A 22,613-nucleotide genomic window follows, 5' to 3' on the forward strand; every position below is an offset into this window, starting at 1 on the left:
TAATTTTTAAAAATTGCTAACAAATGATCATAGTTTAAATGTCTTGTTGATAATTAGGCAGAATTATATTTAATAAATAATAAATTAACAAAATGTAAAGAGAATTATTTAGAGTTTGAAATGGTTTTTATTTACCGTCCCGCGACAAATCCCCAAAACTGTCACCGGTTTTCTCTCCTTTCCAGAAAATCGTCGCCGATTTTTCTCCTTTCTCAGTTAAAAATCTATTTTGTCCAATTTCTTTTATTTATTATATTTTCTGGGTATTTACACCCAATTCTATACCTTTTTTATATGTATATTCAAAATATTTTTTTAAAAAAGCTAAATTTTTATATCTTTTTAAAATTTTAAATATTAGAAAATAAAAAATATCTTCCACAACTAAGCAAGTCTTTAACATTTTTTTTTCTTATCTCTTATAATAAAGATAATCCATCTTTACTTTGAATAATAAATGTATACATAATTATCATGTCTTAATCTTCTCTCATTTTTTTTTATTAATTGAACAAAATAACAAGTAGAAACACCTCAGAAGTAGTCTTAGAAAGAGTATCCCACATAATTAAAATACACAAATAAATACATTAATTACACAAATCTTTGACTTAAGAATATTTAACCTCAAAAAAGTCAACACACTTTTTCTTTTTTTTTTTGTTTCTTAAAAAGAATCAACTTTTTACTTTGATTTTTTTTATTCATCGATCATAAAAAATCAGTTAATAATTAAAATAAAAAATTATATTTGGGAATTTGAATTCGAGAGTCATATTTAAATTTGGGTAAAATTATAAAAAAATATATTTATTTTTTGTACAAATACATAAAAATCATATTCATAATTTAAATTTCAAACTCTAAATATATATTATTATTTTTAAATATTTTTTAAAAATGAATAATATTTTTGAACGTTATATTTTCTGTCCCTTTAACAAACTGTCAATGTATATATATATATATATGTTGTGTCAATATATATATATATATATATATATATATATATATATTTATATTAATTTCAGGTACAATTAAAATTGGTAATTTAAAATAAAGTTCAAATTTTCAATTTATTATACAAGAAATTTTTTTAATATATTTTTTTAAAAAAATGATAAATCGAGAAATAAATTATTCTGCGTAATAAATTATTTCCTGATTTATTAAGTAGAATAATTTATTTCTCGAATTTTTATTTTTTAAAAAAATATATTAAATAATATATTTTTTATGGAAATGACACGTGGCAAATCTCGCTACTTTGAAGTAGCGAGATTTATTTAAATCTCGCTATTCCAAGTAGCGAGATTACGTCATGATTATTTCGAAAAATATATTCTCAGAAAAGATATTATTTAATATATTTAAAAAAGAAAGGAATAAAAGGGAAAAAACTCACAGATTTTGCCCACAAAACAGTTCCGCGGATTCGAAAAAACGCGGGTTTTAACTTTCTGTAGTGTAGCTCTGTAGGAGAGTAGCGTACCTTGGAAGCCTGATAAAGGGGTTTTATTATAGCACGGTGAAGACCATCTAGGTCCATGATGACGAGGAATAGTAGCGACAATCCTCACCGTAGAATTTTCCATCACTTGTCCCAAATCCTCCGTGCGTTCCAAATTGTACACAATCATATCTTCGAATTTTAAATAATTTTAATAGAACTTTACCAATTTAATTTAAGCTTTTCTAAAATTAGTTTAAAATATTTAAAATTAAATTTTTTAATTAGTTAGCTAAGATGAATGTCATTATAAAACTTAACATAATAATTTTATTGTGAGATAAAATTTAATTAGAATTTTTAAAATATTGAGAATTTAAACATTTTTTTCTCTTTGGGAGCTGTTCTTTCGAAGCATTTTTCAAGATTCTTAAAAATGTGATATTCATGACATCTCATTCTTATGTTTGTTTGGGTATGAAAATCTAATGTGGCGAGCATACTCACATTCCTATAAATGTAATAATTTTCAATTTTCCACTAAACATCGGTTTTCTGTTCCCACTTCCCCTCATATTGATAATTTTCATGAGAATCTTATACCGTGAAAGTTTTATCTTTTGAACCAAATTGCTCTCATTAGTTTAACTTAAGCAATAATGCTCCAATAATATAATTATAATTAGGAAACAATCACATTTTTAATTATAAAATATTAAATGGCATTTAAAAATGCTAATTAACATCAATTTAGATTTTTTTAATTATAAATATTAAAAATTTTAATTATAGATATCAATCAAAAAATTTAATTAATTTTTAATTAGGCAATGTTTAAAATATCTTATATCTATAAAAAAAATGTTAATTTTTATATTAACTAACATTTTAATTGACATTTGTAATTTATTAAATAAAAATAATATTATTATGACTATTTTATAAAAATTAAATACAATAGTTAAATTAATTAATTAATTAATTATTAAGTGCTAAAATATTTTAAATTTATAACTATTACAAATTTTATGATATAAATTTAATTAAATACATATTTTTAATAGGTTTTCGTGTTGAAAGTACAATTGTATTTTCTTTAGACAGATATCAAGAGTGTAATCATCACCTTCTTAAAATATCTATCAAACATCCATACCAGATACTAATGGGCCACAGGGTGTGATTCGATAACCTAACATGTCTTTGTATCAGACAAACATCCTACACAAAACAAAGGTCCGACCCCGTAGGGCTCACGGATACCTTATAAACAGTCACGTACGCATGATAGACGCAGCAGAATAATTCAACCTATTACATTCATTATATCATATCATACCAGATGATTCACTCGAAAAATGAGCAATTCAAAAGTTATCCCAAATATAGGAGTTAAGTCATATAATAATTAGTTCAAGGGTTAGATCTTCTTCTCAAGGAATGCAGTCCAATTCCAAATTTTGTGCAATTCCAAAGAAAATAAGAAAAGAAATTTTTTTACTAAACATAGTTCAGAATCGGGTTTTCTAGGATGTTGAGATTCCTTTTTTTTACGAATTAAAAGATCATGTAATTTAAATTATAAATCCAGACACGAACTAAATTTAACAACTAAATTAATAACAAGAAACAACCCTTACGTTTAATAAGTCAAGCAAGAATTAAATTCCACGTTGAACTTCGGGAAAAAAAAAAAACTAAAGACGATAACTTCACTACTAAATTTAAGCATGCAATTAAAAAAAAAAAATTCAATCAAACACAAATTCAACAAAAACCAAAATGTTGGCCTGGTAGTATGTTTACAGGGGGGGTGAATAGACTTTCTTCTGTGATGTGCTCACTTTCTACAAACACAGAAATCTTACCAAGAGCAAGTGCATAAAATTGCCATGTAAAAGGAAATGTAGAAAATCACGATAATAATATAAACGAGATAAGAGAGAGGAAAAGCTTAACACATTGATATTTACGTGGTTCGGCACCCCGCCTACGTCCACGCCTTAAGACCAACTCAAGGATTCCGAAAATCCACTAAAATCCTCCTTCGGGCAGAGAAGCCAATACACACTAGCTCACAAAGAGCTTCAACAAGGTGCTCACTTAGAGACACCCAAAAACAGCTGATAAAGAGCCCTTGTTTACAAAAGGTAGATGAAAATTAAATGTAAACTAGAATACTCCCTTGAGCTAGTTAAACTAATAAACTCCTTACTCAATATCCTCTGTCAATAGAGTAAATGCAAGACTAAGAGTAGCAAGAAGAGGGCAAGTGAGTTTGTGAGCAAACCCTAGAGATGACAACACCAATGAATGATCTTCTTACAATATGATTTCTCTAGGTAGGAAGTAAATGCTATTTAGTCCTATTTATACATTAAATGGGCGAGAGCCACGCTGGAGAGCCGTAGGGCATTTATGAATGTACGAAAAAAATTCAAAAATAGCCGTTCGCAGCATTTAATGTTCGTTGTTGCCCGACGTTCGTCGACGAAGCCCTGTGTTTGTCGACAAGCTCTTCAGTAACTTTGTCGACGAAGCCTTGTGTTTGTCGACAAGTTGCTGGTTCTAAATTCAGGTACCTCTCGGTATATTTTCGTCAACGAGAACCTGTGTTCATCGACGAGTCCTTCATGTAATTCGCCGACGACGCCCTGTGTTCGTCGACGAGTTGTGGCTCTGAATTCAGATGCCCTCGGTATCTTTTCGTCGAAGAGAACCCTGTGTTCGTCGACGAAATTTGTGCTAAACTCGTTGACGAAGCCCTGTGTTCGTCGACGAGATCCTCCTTCTTAAATTTTTGTCCCTTCAAGTTTCTAAGAAGGTTCTTGTCCGTTTGGGGGTTTCTTTATACACTTTTAAATGATTTTACTAGTGTGTGTATGTGTGTGATACGCCCCTTTCTTGCTCTTAGTATTGAGTTTCACTCTATGTACAAGACATTTACAAGATGATATCTCTCTTATTTTACACACTCATTTTTCATATGACTTTGTACATTTGTTGTATTGTTCATGAATGCTTTGAGAGACTTGTGCTTCTGGTCATGACATGAGTTGCTTTGACTATTTGTTCGTTCAGATGCCATTTTGTATACCTGAAACATATCTTAGAGAAACGTTAGTGACCTTAAGAGTAGCTAATGGGTTGATAACATCAAAACATAATAGGAATGAAAGACATTTAACTATTTGGTCTAACATTCTCCCCCTTTTTGATGATAGCAATCCATTAGTGTCTCTTAAAAAAAAAAAAAATGCTCTCCCTTACTAAATATAATGGTTTAGAGTTTAAATAAAATTTTCCCCCTTAATGTTTGCATTGTATGAAAGAGTATTTTATTTAAATTTTGGCAGCATGTTGTTTATGAATGCGATAGTTTCCATTTAATCTTGTATAAACCATGACAGTTCAGTATATCAATCAATCAAGTACGCAGATAGAGCATTTACACTCAAAAGGATGCAATGATTGTTCCATTACTAATTATACGTCGTGCTTACAACGAGTGATTTAAAGCTAATAGTATCAACTAGAATTGTTTTCTAATTACATCCGCATGCATCTGAAAAATGAATCTAAAACTACTTCTCCCCTTTTGCCATAATCAAAATTGGGGGGTTAGCGAGACAGCATGCTACTCGGGAGGGCGACCCAGTTGATCAAATAGGGCAGCAAAATATGATTCGAGAGTGTCGAAACGAGCGTGGTTAGCGCTTTCTAGCTGAGCAAGAGATGCATCAATAGAGTCAAATCGATGGTGGTGTCGAAGCTCGGACTGCGTCATAGTATGCTGAAGCTCGTCCAGGCGTGTCAATATGTGACCATAGACGGGGTCCTCATGCTCGCCTTCTCCGGCTACAGCTTCGGCTTCGGCTTCGACTTCCAAAGCAGCCTCAACCTCATCAACGAGAATAGGGCCCTGCTTGTGGGCTTTGACCCATGTGTTAGTGGTTTCGTCCTTTTCGAAGTGCATGCGACGAAGAGTCGCCTCAGTGTAAATATCTTCGGGCGTAGGAAAAATACAAGGAAGGCCAGCGCGAATGAGGTCAAAGTGATCGAAGAAGGTTGTGAGGAGACGACCGTATGGGAGACAGCTGCGTTGCCGCTTGAGGTCTTCTTCCATGTTCTGAACGATGATGGAGGGGAGATATATACCCCGGCCAAACTATAAACAATACATGCAAAAAATGTCGCCGAGGGTAACCCAATCTCGGCCACCAGTTCGAGGGCATGAGTTATATGTGATGATGTGATGGAGGAACCAAAATTCCACAGTGAGGTCCTTGGATTTTGGGCGAACGAGTGCGAAGATACGAGGGTTACTGGTAATGAGCTTAAGTGCCGTGTGGGAGTCGAACCAGTCGAAACGCGTTGGCCAGGAGGACTTGGGGATGCCACGAAGAAGATAAGAATTACAACCCAGTACCACGGAGAATGTAGCATTGGAAAGCTGAATGATGATGCCTCGAACGATAGAGTAAGCGGCAATGCCGCGATAGGAAGGGACAAAATTCGCGTAGAATTCGCGAACAAGATCTTCATAAACTAGGTCATCAAGATTGAAAAGAGCATCCCATCCAAGGGCTTGAATCTTGGTGAGAAGAGTAGGGAAATGAGGCTGTAAAAATTCAGAGGGTACTATTTTGCCATATACGGCATGTCGTTTGACAATGTCGATTTGGTAGTGGTGGGCTACTTCAGAGGAGACGAAGTGGGGGTCGAGGTTAGCCGGAGCAGGGGTAGGGGGACCGGAGGCAGGGCGAGAGGATCCCTCGCCAGCTTCAGTTTGAATGTGCCTGCTTTTGGGGTGAGGAGCCATGGAGGGACGGGGAGAAAGGCACGACCGAGAGGGAAGAGCTGGGGGCTTGAGGGAGAAGACAGTCGAGGGAGGAGCAACTGGTAGCGTGGGGGAGGATACAAGCTGAGGGCGAAGATGGGGGAGGGAGGTGGTGGCACAAGGTGGGCAAAGGAACAACACAAAGTCAAGAGAGGGAGAGGTGCGGAAGAGGGCTAGGGTTTGCGTTGTTTTAACTTGAAGAAATAAGTACCCCGACAAATTTCGTAGACAAGAACCCTGTGTTCGTCGACAAAATATCGAATTTTTTGGTGACGAACGCCCTGTATTCGTCGACGAAGCATGAGGGTTTCTCAGCAACGAAGACCCTGTGTTCGTCGACGAGAACCTAGAGAAAAGAAATAAACATCAAAGTGGAAGAGTAGGGAAAGTAAGAGTGGGGGTAGGATCCTATAGTATGTCTGAAGGAGTGCACATTCCTAGGGCGTGCCAAATTTTGTGAAATCTTTCTTCATTGAGAGGCTTAGTGAGAATGTCGGCAAGTTGGTTTTTGGTGGGAACATAAACCAACTCAACGTCTCCTTTTTGGACATGGTCTCAAATGAAGTGGTGCCTAATTTCAATGTGCTTAGTTCTAGAGTGGAGACACGGATTTTTTGAAATGTTGATGGTACTAGTATTGTCACAATGAATTGGAGTACTTTTAACTAAGATTCGAAAATCCTCAAGTTGTTGTTTCATGTATAATGCTTGAGCACAGCAGCTGCCGGCTGCTATGTACTTAGCCTCAGTGGTGGAAAGAGCTATAGAGGTTTGTTTCTTGCAAAACCAAGAAACAAGGGAGTGTCCAACGAAGTGACATGTTCTACTAGTGCTTTTTCTATTGGTTTTACAACCACCGTAGTCAGCATCAGAGAAGCATGTGAGGTTAAAGGGAGCATTTTTAGGAAAGAAGATTCCTAAGTCAAGAGTGCCTACTAAGTATCTGAAGATTCGTTTAACCACATGAAGATGAGATTCTTTAGGACAAGATTGAAATCTAGCACAAAGACAAACGCTGTGAGATATAGTAAGCTACCTATCATGCCACGGTAGAGTTTTTGGTCAATATTTTTCCCTTTTTCATCAACGGCATGCTTAGTTGTGATACTTATAGGAGTTGCCTTAGATTTTCCCATTTCAAGGTTAAATTTATTTAACATGTCCCTAACGTATTTGGCCTGATTTATGAAGATTCCGTGCTTCATTTGTTTGATTTGTCATCCTAGGAAAAAGGTTAGCTCACCCATCATGCTCATCTCAAATGTTTCCTGCATAGTTTGAGCAAAGTCTAGACATAAGGTCTCATTTGTGGCCCCGAAGATAATATCATCTACATAGATTTTTATAACTAGCATATCATTCTCTTTATGTTTTAAGAAAAGAGTGGTATCGAATTTTCCTCTTGTGAACCCATTTTCAAGAAGAAATTTGCTTAAGCGTTCATACCAAGCTCTTGGTGCTTGCTTAAGTCCATAAAGAGCTTTTGAGAGTTTATATACGTGATCGGGATGTGAGTGGCTCTCAAAGCCAAGAGGTTGTTTGACAAAAACTTTTTCATTTATGTATCCATTTAAAAAGGTGCTTTTAACATCCATTTGAAACAATTTGAAGTTTTTGTAACAAGCAAAGGCAAGGAGCAGTCTGATAGCCTTTAGTCTAGCTACAGGAGCATAAGTTTCATCGTAGTCAATACCCTCTTGTTGGTTGTATCCTTGGGCTACAAGTCTAGCTTTATTTCTGACAATGTTTCCATCTTCATATTTCTTATTCCTAAATACCCATTTAGTGCCAATTATTGTGGTATTTTTGGGTTTAGGAACTAAGTGTCATACTTTGTTTCTTTCGAATTGATCTAATTCTTCTTGCATGGCATTTATCCAATTTGCATCATTTTCAGCTTCTTCAAAGTTTTTAGGTTCTAGGTGCGATATAAAGGCAATATGATTACATCCACTTCTAAGGTGAGATCGGGTGCAGACTCCTTGAGAGGGACTTCCTATGATGAGATTAGTTGGATGATTTTTTACAAACTTCCATGCTTTGGGTAATTCATGATCCTCTTTCTCTTCTGGTTGGTTAGGTTCTTGAGAAGAAGATCCTAGATGATCTACATTTGTATCTTGTAATTTGTGTCTTGATCATTATTTATCTTGAGTTGTTCTAAATCTCTTTCAATTCTAAATGTAGTGACTTGGTTTTCTTCATTTATCTCAACAGGGGTTTTGGATGTGTAAGGATTTGCTTCATAAAAAACGACATGGGTTGACTCTTGAACAGTTTGAATCCTCTTGTTGAATACCCTGTATGCTTTACTATTCATGGCGTATCCTATGAAGATCCCCTCATCGGACTTTGAATCAAATTTAGCTAAATGATCTCTATCGTTTAATATGAAGCACCTGCATCCAAAAACCTTAAAATGTGATATGTTAGGTTTTTTACCCTTCCATATTTCATATGGGGTTTTTCCTATTTTGGATCTAATAGTGACTTGGTTACTAACATAGCATGTTGTGCTAATGGCTTCTGCCCAGAAGTATTTTGGCAAATTATGTTCGTTGAGCATTGTTCTAGCCATTTCTTGGAGTGTTCGATTTTTTCTTTCAACTACTCCATTTTGTTGTGGGGTTTTTGGTGCAGAGAAGTTATGTGAATATCCATTTTCGTTGCAAAAGTCCTCAAGTTCTTTATTTCTAAACTCTCTTCCTCTATCGCTTCTATTATGTACAATTGACATCCCCTTCTCATTTTGGATTTTTCCACAAAAATGAATAAATGCATTACATGTATCACTTTTATTGGCAAGAAAAATTACCCATGCAAATCTAGAAAAGTCATCAACAATAACAAATGCATAGAGTTTTCCACTAATGCTAGCAATGTCATTAGGTCCAAATAGATCAAGATGGATTAACTCTAGGGGTCTTGATGTAGAGATTACTTTCTTAGTTTTGATGGAGGACTTAACTTGTTTTCCATATTGACATGCATCACATAATTTGTCTTTCATATAGTTGTCTTTTGGTAGACCGTTTACTAGATCCTTGGATGAAAGATTATGAAGAAGATCCATGCTTGCATGACCTAGTCTCCTATGTCATAGCCAACAATTTTCATTTGTGACAGCTAAGCATTTAATGTTACAACTTGTGATTTCTTCAAATTCAATTGTATATATGTTGGACTCACGTTTTCTTATGAGAATTGTATTTCCATTTAAATCATTTATTAAGTACTTTATGGATTGGAAAATGATATTCAACCCTTTATCACAAAGTTGACTAACTCTTAGTAGATTATGTTTGAGAGTATCAACTAAAGCAACATTTTCAATAGCTAGGGAAGAATTACCTATTTTACCTTTACCGATGATTCTTCCTTTGGTATTATCTCCGAATGTGACTAGCCCTTACTTTTTGTATGAGAGGGAGAGGAATTTGCTTGCGTCTCCCGTCATGTGTCTTGAGCATCCACTGTCTAGAAATCATTTGTTCTTTACGGAGTTGCTCTTTAAGCACACCTGCACATAACATCAAGTAACTTGTTTTGGTACCCATATTTTCTTGGGTCTTATTGGGTTAGTATTCTTAATCACCCATTTGTAGTTCATATTTTTTCCTCTATTTCCGCTGAAGGGGCAAGTAAATCGTACATGTCCCTTTTTCTCACAATATAAACAGACTTTATTTGTGTGTGAGGGATTTCGTTTAGGTGCAAAACCTTTCTTTGATACAGAGCTCCTTTTAGCATAGAGGTTTGCAAATCCTATTGACTCGAAAGATGATAGGCCGTATCCTAAACCTTCTTTGAAAATTCCAAATCTTTGGGCTCCAAGTAATCTATCAAAATTTTCCTTTCCATTTGTAAATTTATATATGGCATTGCTTTGATCCTCCACTTTCTTTTTCAATGAAGAGTTTTCTTGAAGAAATTCAATTACTTGACTTTTCAAGCTTTCAATTTCTCTTTGAGAGGACTCTTCGTATTTTGAGTATTCTTTAGAAAGCTTTTCTTTTTCAAGATTAGAATATGCATTTTCAGCTTTCAAGGTACCACACGAGCAAATCTGTTTTTGTTTACATTTTGAATAGTTTTCTTCTAAAAGTTTGATTTTCCTTTTAGATGCTCTTAGTTCAACATAGAGTTTTCTACAGTTTTCTTCTAATTCCTCATATGAAGGGAGATATTCGTCATTGGAACTTACATCACTTAGTTCGTCCGCCATGAGGCAGAAATGAGCGACTTCATCTTCGACTTCTTCGTCGGTTGAGGTTCCATCTAGTTCATCCCATTCAGTTGCGTTCATTGCTTTGAATCTATCCTTGTCTCCTTGTTGATTGTTGTTTTTGTTTTTGAAGAGTTGGCAATCGGCCATGCGGTGCCCGATCTTTTTGCAATTGTAGCATCTGATGCTCGATTCTCCTTTCTCCTTTGGTTTGCCATTTCGTTTGTTCATTAGAAAGTTTCTGAATCTTCTAGTTAGTAAGGCAACTTCGTCGTCGTCATCATTCTCCTCTTTTTCTATGATCTCTTTCTGCTTTCCAGCTTTTAGAGCAATTCCGGTAGCTTTCTTGGGTGCTTCAGTTTCAGCAGCAGCATTTTTCTTCTTGATTTCCTAGGTCATGAGAGATCCAATTAGTTCATCAAGTGTGACCTTTGAGAGGTCCTTAGCTTCTTCAATAGTTGTGGACTTTGTGTGCCAAGATGTCAGTAGAGAACGAAGAACCTTCTGCACATTATCTTCCATAGAGTACTCTCTACCGAGAGCTTTTAGTCCATTAGTGATTTGTGTGAATCGTGTGAACATAGCTGTGATTGTTTCACCTTCTTCCATTTTGAACATTTCATATTCTTTTACAAGCATATAAATTTTAGATCTCTTTACTTGAGTAGTTCCCTCATATGTTACCTGAAGTTTTTCCTAAATTTCCTTAGCCGTGTTGCAACCACATATCTGGTTGTATTCTTCATCACTTACGGCGCAGTATAGGAAATTCTTGGTTTTAAAGTTGAGCTGTGCCAGCCTTGCATCTGCCTTGGGAAGTTTCCCAATGGGTATGCAATCGCCGTTTCATTTTTGAAGGTGTAGTCTCCTTCAGTGATAACATTCCACATACGGTAGTCATAGGCTTGGATGAAGATGGACATTCCATCCTTCCATACTGGGTAATTAATCCCACAAAACTTGGGAGGGCGGTCCACAGATTGACCTTGGGCAAACATATCTGCCATGTTGATCTTTTCGCCTGGATGTTACTCCAAATATCAGCAACTGGCGCTCTGATACCACTTGTTGGCCTGGTAGTATGTCTAGAGGGGGGGTGAATAGACTTTCTTCTGTGATGACTTTCTACAAACACAGAAATCTTACCAAGAGCAAGTGCATAAAATTGCCGTGTAAAAGGAAATGTAGAAAATCACGATAACAATATAAATGAGATAAGAGAGAGTAAAAACTTAACACATTGATATTTACGTGGTTCGGCACCCCGCCTACGTCCACGCCTTGAGACCAACTCAAGGATTCCGAAAATCCACTAAAATCCTCCTTTGGGCGGAGAAGCCAATACACACCAACTCACAAAGAGCTTCAACAAGGTGCTCACTTAGAGACACCCAAAAACAGCTGACAAAGAGCCCTTGTTTACAAAAGGTAGATGAAAATTAAATGTAAACTAGAATACTCCCTTGAGCTAGATAAACTAATATACTCCTTACTCAATATCCTCTGTCAATAGAGTAAATGCAAGACTAAGAGTAGCAAGAAGAGGGCAAGTGAGTTTGTGAGCAAACCCTAGAGATGACAACACCAATGAATGATCTTCTTACAATATGATTTCTCTAGGTAGGAAGTAAATGCTATTTACTCCTATTTATACATTAAATGGGCGAGAGCAACGCTGGAGAGCCGTTGGGCATTTATGAATGTAAGAAAAAATTCAAAAATAGCCATTCGTAGCATTTAATGTTCGCTGCTGCCCAACGTTCGTCGACGAAGCCCTATGTTCGAACGACGAGTTGCTGGTTCTGGATTCAGGTACCTCTCGGTATATTTTCGTCGACGAGAACCTGTGTTCGTCGATGAGTCCTTTATGTAATTTGTCGACGATGCCCTGTGTTCATCGACGAGTTGTGGCTCTGAATTCAGATGCCCTCGATATCTTTTCGTCGATGAAGTTTGTGCTAAACTCATCGACGAAGCCCTGTGTTCGTCGACGAGATCCTCATTCTTAAATTTTTGTCCCTTTAAGCTTCTAAGAAGGTTTTTGTCCATTTGAGGGTTTCTTTATACACTTTTAAATGACTTTACTAGTGTGTGTGTGATACGCCCCTTTCTTGCTCTTAGTATTGAGTTTCACTCTATGTACAAGATATTTACAAGATGATATCTCTCTTATTTTACATACTCATTTTTCAGATGACTTTGTACATTTGTTGTATTGTTCATGAATGCTTTGAGAGACTTGTGCTTTTGGTCATGACATGAGTTGCTTTGACTGTTTGTTCATTCAGATGCCATTCTGTATACCTGAAACATATCTTAAAGAAACGTTAGTGATCTTAAGAGCAGCCAATGGGTTGATAACATCAAAACATAGTAGGAATGAAAGACGTTTAACTATTTGGTCTAACACAAACTTTTAACACAATCAAGAACGCAATTTTAACTCTTTAACAATTTAAACAATAAAGGAAAACACGATAAAAATTCAGACCTTAATTAAGCTAAATTTAATTTAAAGAGAACCCAACAAAATTTAATCCTTAAAGAAGACAACAAATTTAAATCTTAAAGGAGATGTTTTTTTTCTTTTTTTTTAAAGAGACCAAATCAACTTTGATAATGAAACATAAACCAAGCAAGAATTAACTTCTAACAATAATAATAAATAAGAAAAAAAAATAAATAAATAAATTTTAATAATAATAACCCAACAAGATTCAAAAATTTAAAACTTTAACTAAAATTCCACTTAAAAAAATAACAAGTATTCAAATTTTAAAAGCAATAACAAAAAAAAAACTAAAGAAACAGAAAAGAAAGAAAAAAAGAAAGAAAGAGGAAAAGAGAGAGAGCAAGTTGTGGCTGGCCATGGAGAAGTTGAAACAGTAGCAACCTTCGACAAGACTTTGGATTGCAACTGAACAACAACATAGCTTCTTCAGCAACACGAGTTCATGACAGCTGACATCAGTAGCTACAGGAGCCGCAGGCAAAGCAGTGGAGAAGAACTCGGGTTGGTGGGCTTGTAGACAACAAGGAGGAGGCAGCAGCACGGGTTCCAACAGCAGCAACGCACAACAAAGAGAGAAACCAGGGCAGCAGCAATGGTGGTTCTAGCTGGAGCAGGGGAGAGTAAAACCGAGAGGGAGAGAAGGGAAGAGAGAATTAAGGAGAGGAGAGAAAGGAAGAGAGGAAGAGTTTAGAGAGAGCCGAGAGGAACAGAGAGTGAAGAGAGATGAGAAGGAGTGGGATAGAGAGGAAAGGAAAAGAGACGCAGAAGAGGAGAGGGGGCGGCTCTAGAAGAAAGAAAGGAAAGAAATATAAAGCTCCCTTTTGGGGAGCCCTACCTAGCGCCACACGAGGAAGGACCCGACTGCATGGCCAGGTCAAATCATTTTTTTTATTATTATTTTTCTTTTCTTCTTTTTTTCTTTTTTTTCTTTTTTTTTTCAGCGCACGAGCCCAATTTTGACCTTTCTAAAACCCATACCTCTCAAAACTCAAAACACAAAAATTGTAGAACACTTTCTCGAATTTACGCATCATTTTGAATCACCTCGATCGGAGCTCGGATGGGAGAATTATACCCAAATTACGGAATACCGTCAGCTTTAATGTCCCTAACTTATTCTGTAATAATAAAATACCAAAAATTCATAAATTATTCAATAAAACCCAAATATTATAAATAGAACGTAACATTAAAATATCGAACATAATTAGGCATTTAATTAAAAATATAATCCTTAATGTATGGATTTAAACGCCTAATTACGCAATTAAAGCGCGCAATCACCAGAGTCTATGTTCAACACAATACAACACATAACTCCCAGGTGTTTGCATAACCAAAATGACGCCCCGACTACAATTTAGTACTTACACAAGTACTTATACAATGCTAACCAAAACCACGCTCCCAATTTTCTAGAACGCTAGGTTTGGTTACCTGAAGGACCTGAAACACATTTGTAAAATTGGGGTGAGACATTTCTCAGTAAAGGCGAATCAGGTTATATCAGTGTGTGAGCATATGAGTATTATTTAAACATTGAAACATAACATTTCGCAATTTTAGTATGTTCACAAACACTTGTCCACGTCGGTAATTAAACCGAATTACAACACTTGTCCACATCGAAATTAAACCGGATGTCTCGACTCATCAGTATTAAACTAGATGTCTCAACTCGTTGGAATTAAAACCAAATTACAACACTTGTCCACATCGAAATTAAATCGGATGTCTCGACTCATTGGTATTAAACCAGATGTCTCGACTCGTCAGAATTAAAACCGAATTTGAGACCCATCGGAATTTAACTGGATATCTTGGCTCATCAGTAGCGAATCGGATGCCACAGCTCATCGGTAATTAAACCGAATGCTAACCACATAGTAACAATCGTCACATAGAACCTCGGTATTTACCCTCACAATATCACAAGAATCTCTCAGAGACTAACCACACATCATTACTCTAATTAACAGAAACATTACACAACTACCTAATCAACTCTACAACTCTATTCCTCAGAACAAATGTGGATATTTCCGACGTATTTTCGTCTCTAATTCCCAAGAAGCTTCCTCAACCGCGTGATTCTGCCACAACACTTTCACTAACGGTATCTCCTTGGTATGCAACTTCTAAACCTTCTGGTCCAAAATCTGAACGGGTATCTCCTTATACGCCAAAATATCCCCAATCTCCAAAGATTTGTAACTAATCACATGTGATGGATCCGACACGTACCTCCTCAACATAGATACATTGAACACATCGTGGATCCTAGAGAGCGCTGGGGGTAGTGCAATCCTATAGGCCACTGGACCCACTTGCTCAAGTACCTCGAATGATCCTATATACCTCGGGCTCAGCTTGCTCTTCTTCCCAAACCTCATCACTCCCTTTATCAGAGCGATCCTCAAGAATATCTTAACCCCACCTTAAATTCCAATTCCCGACAGCGCACATCCGCGTAACTCTTCTGCCGACTCTAAGCTGATTTAATTTTATCCCTGATCAATATAACATTCTCAAAAGCCTGCTGCACAAGTTCAGACCCCAATATCTGTCGTTCACCGACCTTATCCTAGTACAGGGGAGACCGACACCTCCGACCATACAATGCCTCGAATGGTGTCGTCTTGATACTAGCTTGGAAGCTATTATTATAGGCGAACTCCACCAATGGTAGAAATCGTAGATCTTTCGACTTTTGGATCCTACCTTTAAGCGCCTAAATCAATTCAACAAAAAGAGGTGATAGTCTGATGCATCAATGGCCAATCAGGAATAAATATAGGTCCTCAAATGAATCTCCTAGAGAAGGATAGGGCCATAGGTTTCTTTGAAACTGCATCATCCCTCTCGAAAATAAAGATTTGAAGTGGTCTATAATTTACTGAGTACTTGGTATAACTCACGCATTCGATCAGCATGGAGGGTACCCGATACATCTTCGAGCTATCTGAATGTACCGTATACAAAGAACGATGCGCCTCCTCCAGAATAGTCCTATTTATCTCCTAATTGTTTGGAACACATAGCCTGCTTCCAAACCTCAATACACCACCATCAAAGAAATTTGCAACCAACCCCTGCTGTACTATCTCCACAGTCTCCACTAACTCCACATCATTTGCCTGCGCAGCTTTAATCCTCTAAAACAATGTCGGCTGGATCACCAAGTTAACAGTGAACGCCTGGTGATTTCCATCCACCAATTCCACGCCAAGACCCTCTAGGTCCCTCCTGATACTATGCTAATTTACCACTACGGATACTGACGCATGCTTGGACTTTTAACTCAACGCATCAGCTACCACATTAGTCTTTCGTAGGTGATAACTGATGGTGCAATTGTAGTCATTGATCAATTCAAGCCACCTCCTCTACCTTATGCTCAACTCCTTCTATGTGAAGAAGTAATTAAGGCTCTTGTGGTCCGTGAAGATCTTACACTATTCACTGTACAAGTAGTGTCTCCAGATCTTCAATGCATACACGACTGCCGCTAACTCCAGGTCATGCGTAGGGTAATTCTTCTCGTACTCCTTGAGTTACCGAGAAGCATAAGCAATTACTTTCCCCTATTACATCAGCACACATCCCAAACCCTTTAGAGATGCTTTGCTACAAGCCACAAAACCACCGTCCCCAAATGGGATGGCCAAAACTGGAGCAGTGACAAGTCAATGTTTTCCTGGAAACTCTGCTCATAATCATCGGTCCAAAAAAAGTTCACATCCTTCCTTATTAACCATGTCAAAGGGCTAGACAACTTAGAGAATCCCTCCACGAATCGACAATAATACCTTACCAGTCCAAGGAAACTCCGAACTTCCTGCATGCTCTTCAGTTTCACCCAGTCACCCACTACTTCAATCTTACTTGGATCAACTGAGATACCACCTCCTGACACGATATGGCCTAGAAATGCAACCTAGTTCAACCATAACTCGCATTTCTTCAACTTAACATACAGCTTCCTTTCCCGCAGTATCCGGAGCACCAACCTCAAATGGTTTTCATGCTCTTCCGAACTCCTAGAGTATACTAGAATATCATCAATAAACACCACCACGAACCGGTCTAGGTATTCATGATAAAACCTTATTCATTAGGTCCATAAATACCATTGGAGCATTAGTCAACCCGAATGGCATGACCATGAACTCATAGTGACCATATTTGGTTAGGAAAGCAATCTTTGCAACATCGTCAGTCTTAACTTTCACCTAGTGATACCCTAACCGTAAGTCAATTTTCGAGAAGATCTGCATTCCTTGCAGCCAGTCAAACAAATCATCTATACGAGGCAACGAGTATTTGTTCTTCACTGTTACCTTGTTAATCTCGCGGTAATCAATGCACATCTTCATTGACCCATCTTTCTTCTTCATACACAATATTGGAGCTCCCCAAGGCGAAACGTTGGGTCTGATAAAGCCTTTATCCAGTAGTTCCTGCAACTACTCCTTTAACTCTTTTAAGTTCTACTGGAGCCATCCGATATGGAGTTTTAGAAATTGGTGCCTGACTTGGCAGCAATTCAATAGCAAACTCCAGTTCCCGATCAGGAGGTAAAATGGGTAAGTCCTTCGGGAATACATCCGACCACTCGGATATCCTCGAGCTTCAGATCATCCTAAGGTGTTCCTTTACACAAGTTAGGTACCCTTGACACCCATCCAAGAGTAACCTTCTTGCCTATATTGCTGACAGAATCGGTGGTGTTGAACGCATACACGATCCTACAAACTTATACTCCTGCTCCCTAGGTGGTCTAAACACCACTTCTTTCCTACGAAAATCAATCATAGCAAAGTTAGAGGATAACCAATCCATCCCCAGTATGACGTCAAACCCAAACATATCAATTACTACTAGATTCATCGGTAGCAGCCTTCCCTGAATTACCACTGGGCAACTCCTTAACATTTTCCTACTGATCACCACACTCCCAGACGGTGTAGCCATAGACAACCCCTTATTCAGCACTTGGGTTTCAACCCCACACAATTTCACAAAGTTTGTAGATATGAAGGAGTGGGTTGCTCCTAAATCAAATAAGATAACAGTTTTATTTGAAAGCAGTAACATGGTACCTTTCACCACATTTCTAGCGTGCTCTACATCGGCTGGAGTAAGCAAGTACACTCTCGCCCGAGCCTTGTTTCTCTGAAAGTTTCCTCGAGGCACTTGGTTATTTTCTCCGTTTTAATTCGGTGCAAGCATATCATTCATCAGCGCACAACAGTATCGGTACAAGTGGCCCAGTCCACTACAGCGGTTACTGTTACCCATGAACTGGCACTCACCATTATGCCATATGTGGCACCTGGTACAACAGCTCGCGAGATTGATCCCCTAGTGGATCCTGTGGTTCCACACCCTGGTGACTACTTGTACCGTAGTTCTTCTTCTTCCACTACCCCTAACAAGAACCAGTCTAAGAGCCAAGAGGCGCTGGCCTCTTCTTTAATTACTGCACCCCCTCATCCTCTTAGAGACTAGTCTCAATCACGACGGCTTTATCCACCAGAACAGCTAACTCTCGAATTTGCAGCATTACCACCAGCCTACGGATATCCTTCCTCAGACCCTTCTTAAACCTCCGAGTCTTCTCATACTCGTTCGATATCAAATATGGCGCAAAGCAAGATAGCTCAATATATATGGCTACATATCTATGCATCGTCAGGGTTCCCCTGGGTCAGACTCGAGAACTCGTCTGCCTTTGCATCATGGGTGGAAGCTGGGAAGTATCTTTTGAAGAAAACCTCCTTAAAATAGCTCATCTTCTTCCCAGATGGGTTGGCCCTCTACTCCTCTAGCAGACTCATAGTCGTCCACCATCTCTTAGCTTCTCCTGCTAGCTGAAACGTTGCATAGAGAACTTTTTACTCGTCGGTACAGTGCAGAACCTTCAGTATCTTTTCCGTCTTTTGCACCCAATTCTCTGCCACGATCGGGTTGAATCCTCCAGTAAATGTTAGAGGATGCATGCGGGTGAACTTCTCAATGGTGCAACCCGCATCCATAGGAGAACACTCCCGTCCCCCAATGCTTCACCCAATCTCTCGCATAACCTGCCTGGTCAAACCCCGAGGCATGGGAGGTGACCCATCACTTAAAGTCCCCTCCAAGCTACTATCCAAGTTGCTATCCTTGGGCTCCATTCTAAAAATAGGATAGGAATATATTAGTATTCCTATATCATATCACAATTAACACAATCATTGCGAAATAATCATGTTAACTTCTAAACTCTCGGGTCCAGGTTTGCCTCACCGCATCGGCACAAAACCATCAATGGTTTGTTGTGGTTTTACTGAAATTATCATTCTAGGAAAAACACAGAACACCGTGAATGAATCCCTATCTAACTACAAAACAACCCTCGACCTACTCTACTCATTCCCTATAATCAATAGGGAAATACGTTAAATGACTGATGAGACAATTGTCTTTGTCCTTTCCCATGGTATATATGTATAGTGCTCACTGCAACATCTGAGCAAAGTGTGAGTGCTCTTAAGCAATCCATAGTTTTAATTGGTTGGTGTATTTAGTTGTAAAGTAAACTTATGAAATCTATGTATATGAGTGTCAAGGTGGGGTTGAGTTTCTATAGTACTCATGAATTATTCAAGTAGGATACATGACTAAGAAAATGTGCCAATCAAAGAGATTTTGAAATCAATTTTGTTATTGAATGTGTTGATGAGATAGGTTGTTAGCAACAAAAGGATCTAGGGTAAAAAAAAAATTATTTTTTCGATTTTTGCAAATTCTATCTTCTAACACATATTTTTTTCTTCAATTCCAAAGGACATTAGAGTTGATGCACTCTACATTACTTGATTTTAGTAACTTTTATAACTTTTAAATTTTGAATCAGTGGAAGATTATTTGTAATACCCCAAAAGGGTTAAAGAAGATTAGTAGAGTTATTCCAAAAAATAATAATAAATTTAATTAATTAATTAATCGAATTAAAAAAATAATAATTAAAATTTATTTTATTTTTATTTTTATTAATAAAATATATTATTATTATTATTATTAAACTATCTGAAGCTTCAAAGAAGCTTCAGGTAGAATCTTGAAGGCAAAATTGGCGCAGCCCCCCTCCTTATCTTCTTCTTCTTCTTCTTTCTTTTCTTTTCTTTATTCTCCTGCAACGCACCTCTGCAAGTTCTCTCTCTCTCCTCTCATTCTCTCTCCCTCTCTCCTCAATTTCGTGACGGATTTTCGCCCGATTGAAAATCTGAAGATACCACTGGACTCCATTCGCCGCTACCATCATTTCTACTAGAGTGGATCAGTGGTAGGAGCGGCGTAAGCATATTCCCTGGGGTAAGCTATTTTCTCCTTTTTCTTTAATTTCTTGCAAAATATAAACTCAATTGACGAACGGACACTACCACAAGAATCTAGGGAAAATTCTCTACAAATCTAGCGGGACGGAATTCTCGTGGGGGTGTCGGGCCAAAATCCCAAATTTGGGGTACCGGGGGGGTTATTAAGGGGCTTATTTTTAATTAATTAGAATTAATTTAGAAATTCTAAAATATTGAGCATCTGGGGTTGAAGTAGGATTTCTGAAATTTAGGGTTCGGGTGAGCGTCGCGGGTATAATTTTGGGACTCGCAGGCAAAATTCAGAAAATTAAGTGGGGGTGTTAAATAATAGTTTAAATATTAATTTGAGGTATATGGAGCCTAGAAAAGGCTAGATGAGTATTATTTTGGAGAAATAGATTAATTAATCTGGGGAAAATGTAAATTATAGGAGTTAAATTTCAGGCACCAAGGGCGTAGGATTTGGGAATCTAGCGAGACTCTCAATAAGTTAGGTAAGGGGAATAAATTATAACAATCTTTTTATGAAAATTATGAGTTGAGAAATATGTGAAAATGACATATGTTATTTTACCTGAAATTTATTATGATATAAATATCAAATGAAATTTGTGTGGCATATGATTTATAATGAGAAATGTTTAAACTGAGTTAGATGATTTATCCTATGAAATATGTGATACTGAAATCTGTTTAATATGAGAGTTTAAATGTGAGAAAATGATGAAATTAAAATATGCAAGAAATGTATTCTCTGAGAAAATGAAGAAAGGTGAAATATGGAAATGTGTTTTGAGAAATATTATTGTGAAATAAGATATGTATATGATAGTATGAGATGAGATGAATTATGAACTGAGAAAAAATCATTTAAATGATGAAATGTGTTGAAAATGCTGATATTGAAATGTGAATATGTGAAATGAAAATATTGCAATGTTAATTCTACAATATGAAAATAAGAAATGTGGAAATATGTGAAATATGAATGATAAAATGCTAATACCGCATAATGATTGCGGGTATGTGGTGGTAAACCCTATTGGATGGTTATGATATTGAGCATGATATTGTTGCGAGTGGTGTTAGTGCAACCACACAGACTCTTGGAGCGTGTGGTGTGACAATCGACTATGCTATTGTGTAGGGTTGTTGGGCCCCCTGAGTCCGAATCAGGGTTTTAGGCCGACCAGTCGTACTACAGATGCGTTATGTGATATGATATTTGATCTAACCGGATCGGCCAACCGCGGTTAGATCCGGCCTTCGGGCCGCACAACCTTGACCATGGGGGGAAGCATGGCGTGTATAGAAAGATCCTTAGGGTGGGCATGAGTTACAGACGCGATGTTGATATTTGATACCGAGAATACTCATGAGCCGGAAAGTAAAATGGAAACGAAAAGTGAAAGAATGATAAAATTGAGAAATAAAGAATGCGAAATATGAGAAATGAACTGTGTGAGTTAATGACATATATAATTGAGGCAAAGTGAAACTCTTCGCCTGAGGGCTTACTGAGTACGGTGAGTGCCCTGATAGGTATCAAATGTGGCCATACGTGGTTGCATAACGTATTAGGGCAGAGGGAAGCTGCCTCTATGGGCGCGTAATCTTCCCTATTCTCAGGAACTTCGCGGTAAATATGTGTTGGAAATTATTGAATTTGAGAAATGATTTTAAAGCTTATAAAAGCTTGTGTTGTATATCTATATGATTATGAGAATGTGTATATCAGTGTATTTTCTCAGATAAAACGATGATTTGAAAAGTAAAGTGTATTATAATTGAACTCATATCGCCATACACTATAAATAATTTATTCCTTCTTACTGAGATGTGTCTCACCCAAATTATCTAAATTTTTTAGGGGACAGAGATAGGCCAGGTGGTAGAGCTCCGTTATCATAGGGAGTTGTGACCCTGATATACAGAGTGAGTTTGGATTAGGGACGTGTGATTCCCTAGGGTTGTATTATTTTTGGATATGAGATAGTATTGTGTATATGTGTATATGGATACTCTGGGTATTGTATTCTGATTGATATGTGTATATTGTCTTCTGCTGTTAGGTTGTATAATAAAATAACTTTTTACCCGATACCTAGTGTGGGTCGGGTCATATGAATGATAGTAGGAGTGTTGACGTGGCCGATTTGTGGATTTATGACGTGATTATTTATTTATTATTGATATTGAGAAAAAAAATTGTATGAAAAATCGGG

This window comes from Malania oleifera, chromosome 1 (genome assembly GCF_029873635.1).
Source record: "Malania oleifera isolate guangnan ecotype guangnan chromosome 1, ASM2987363v1, whole genome shotgun sequence".
Taxonomy (NCBI): domain Eukaryota; kingdom Viridiplantae; phylum Streptophyta; class Magnoliopsida; order Santalales; family Ximeniaceae; genus Malania; species Malania oleifera.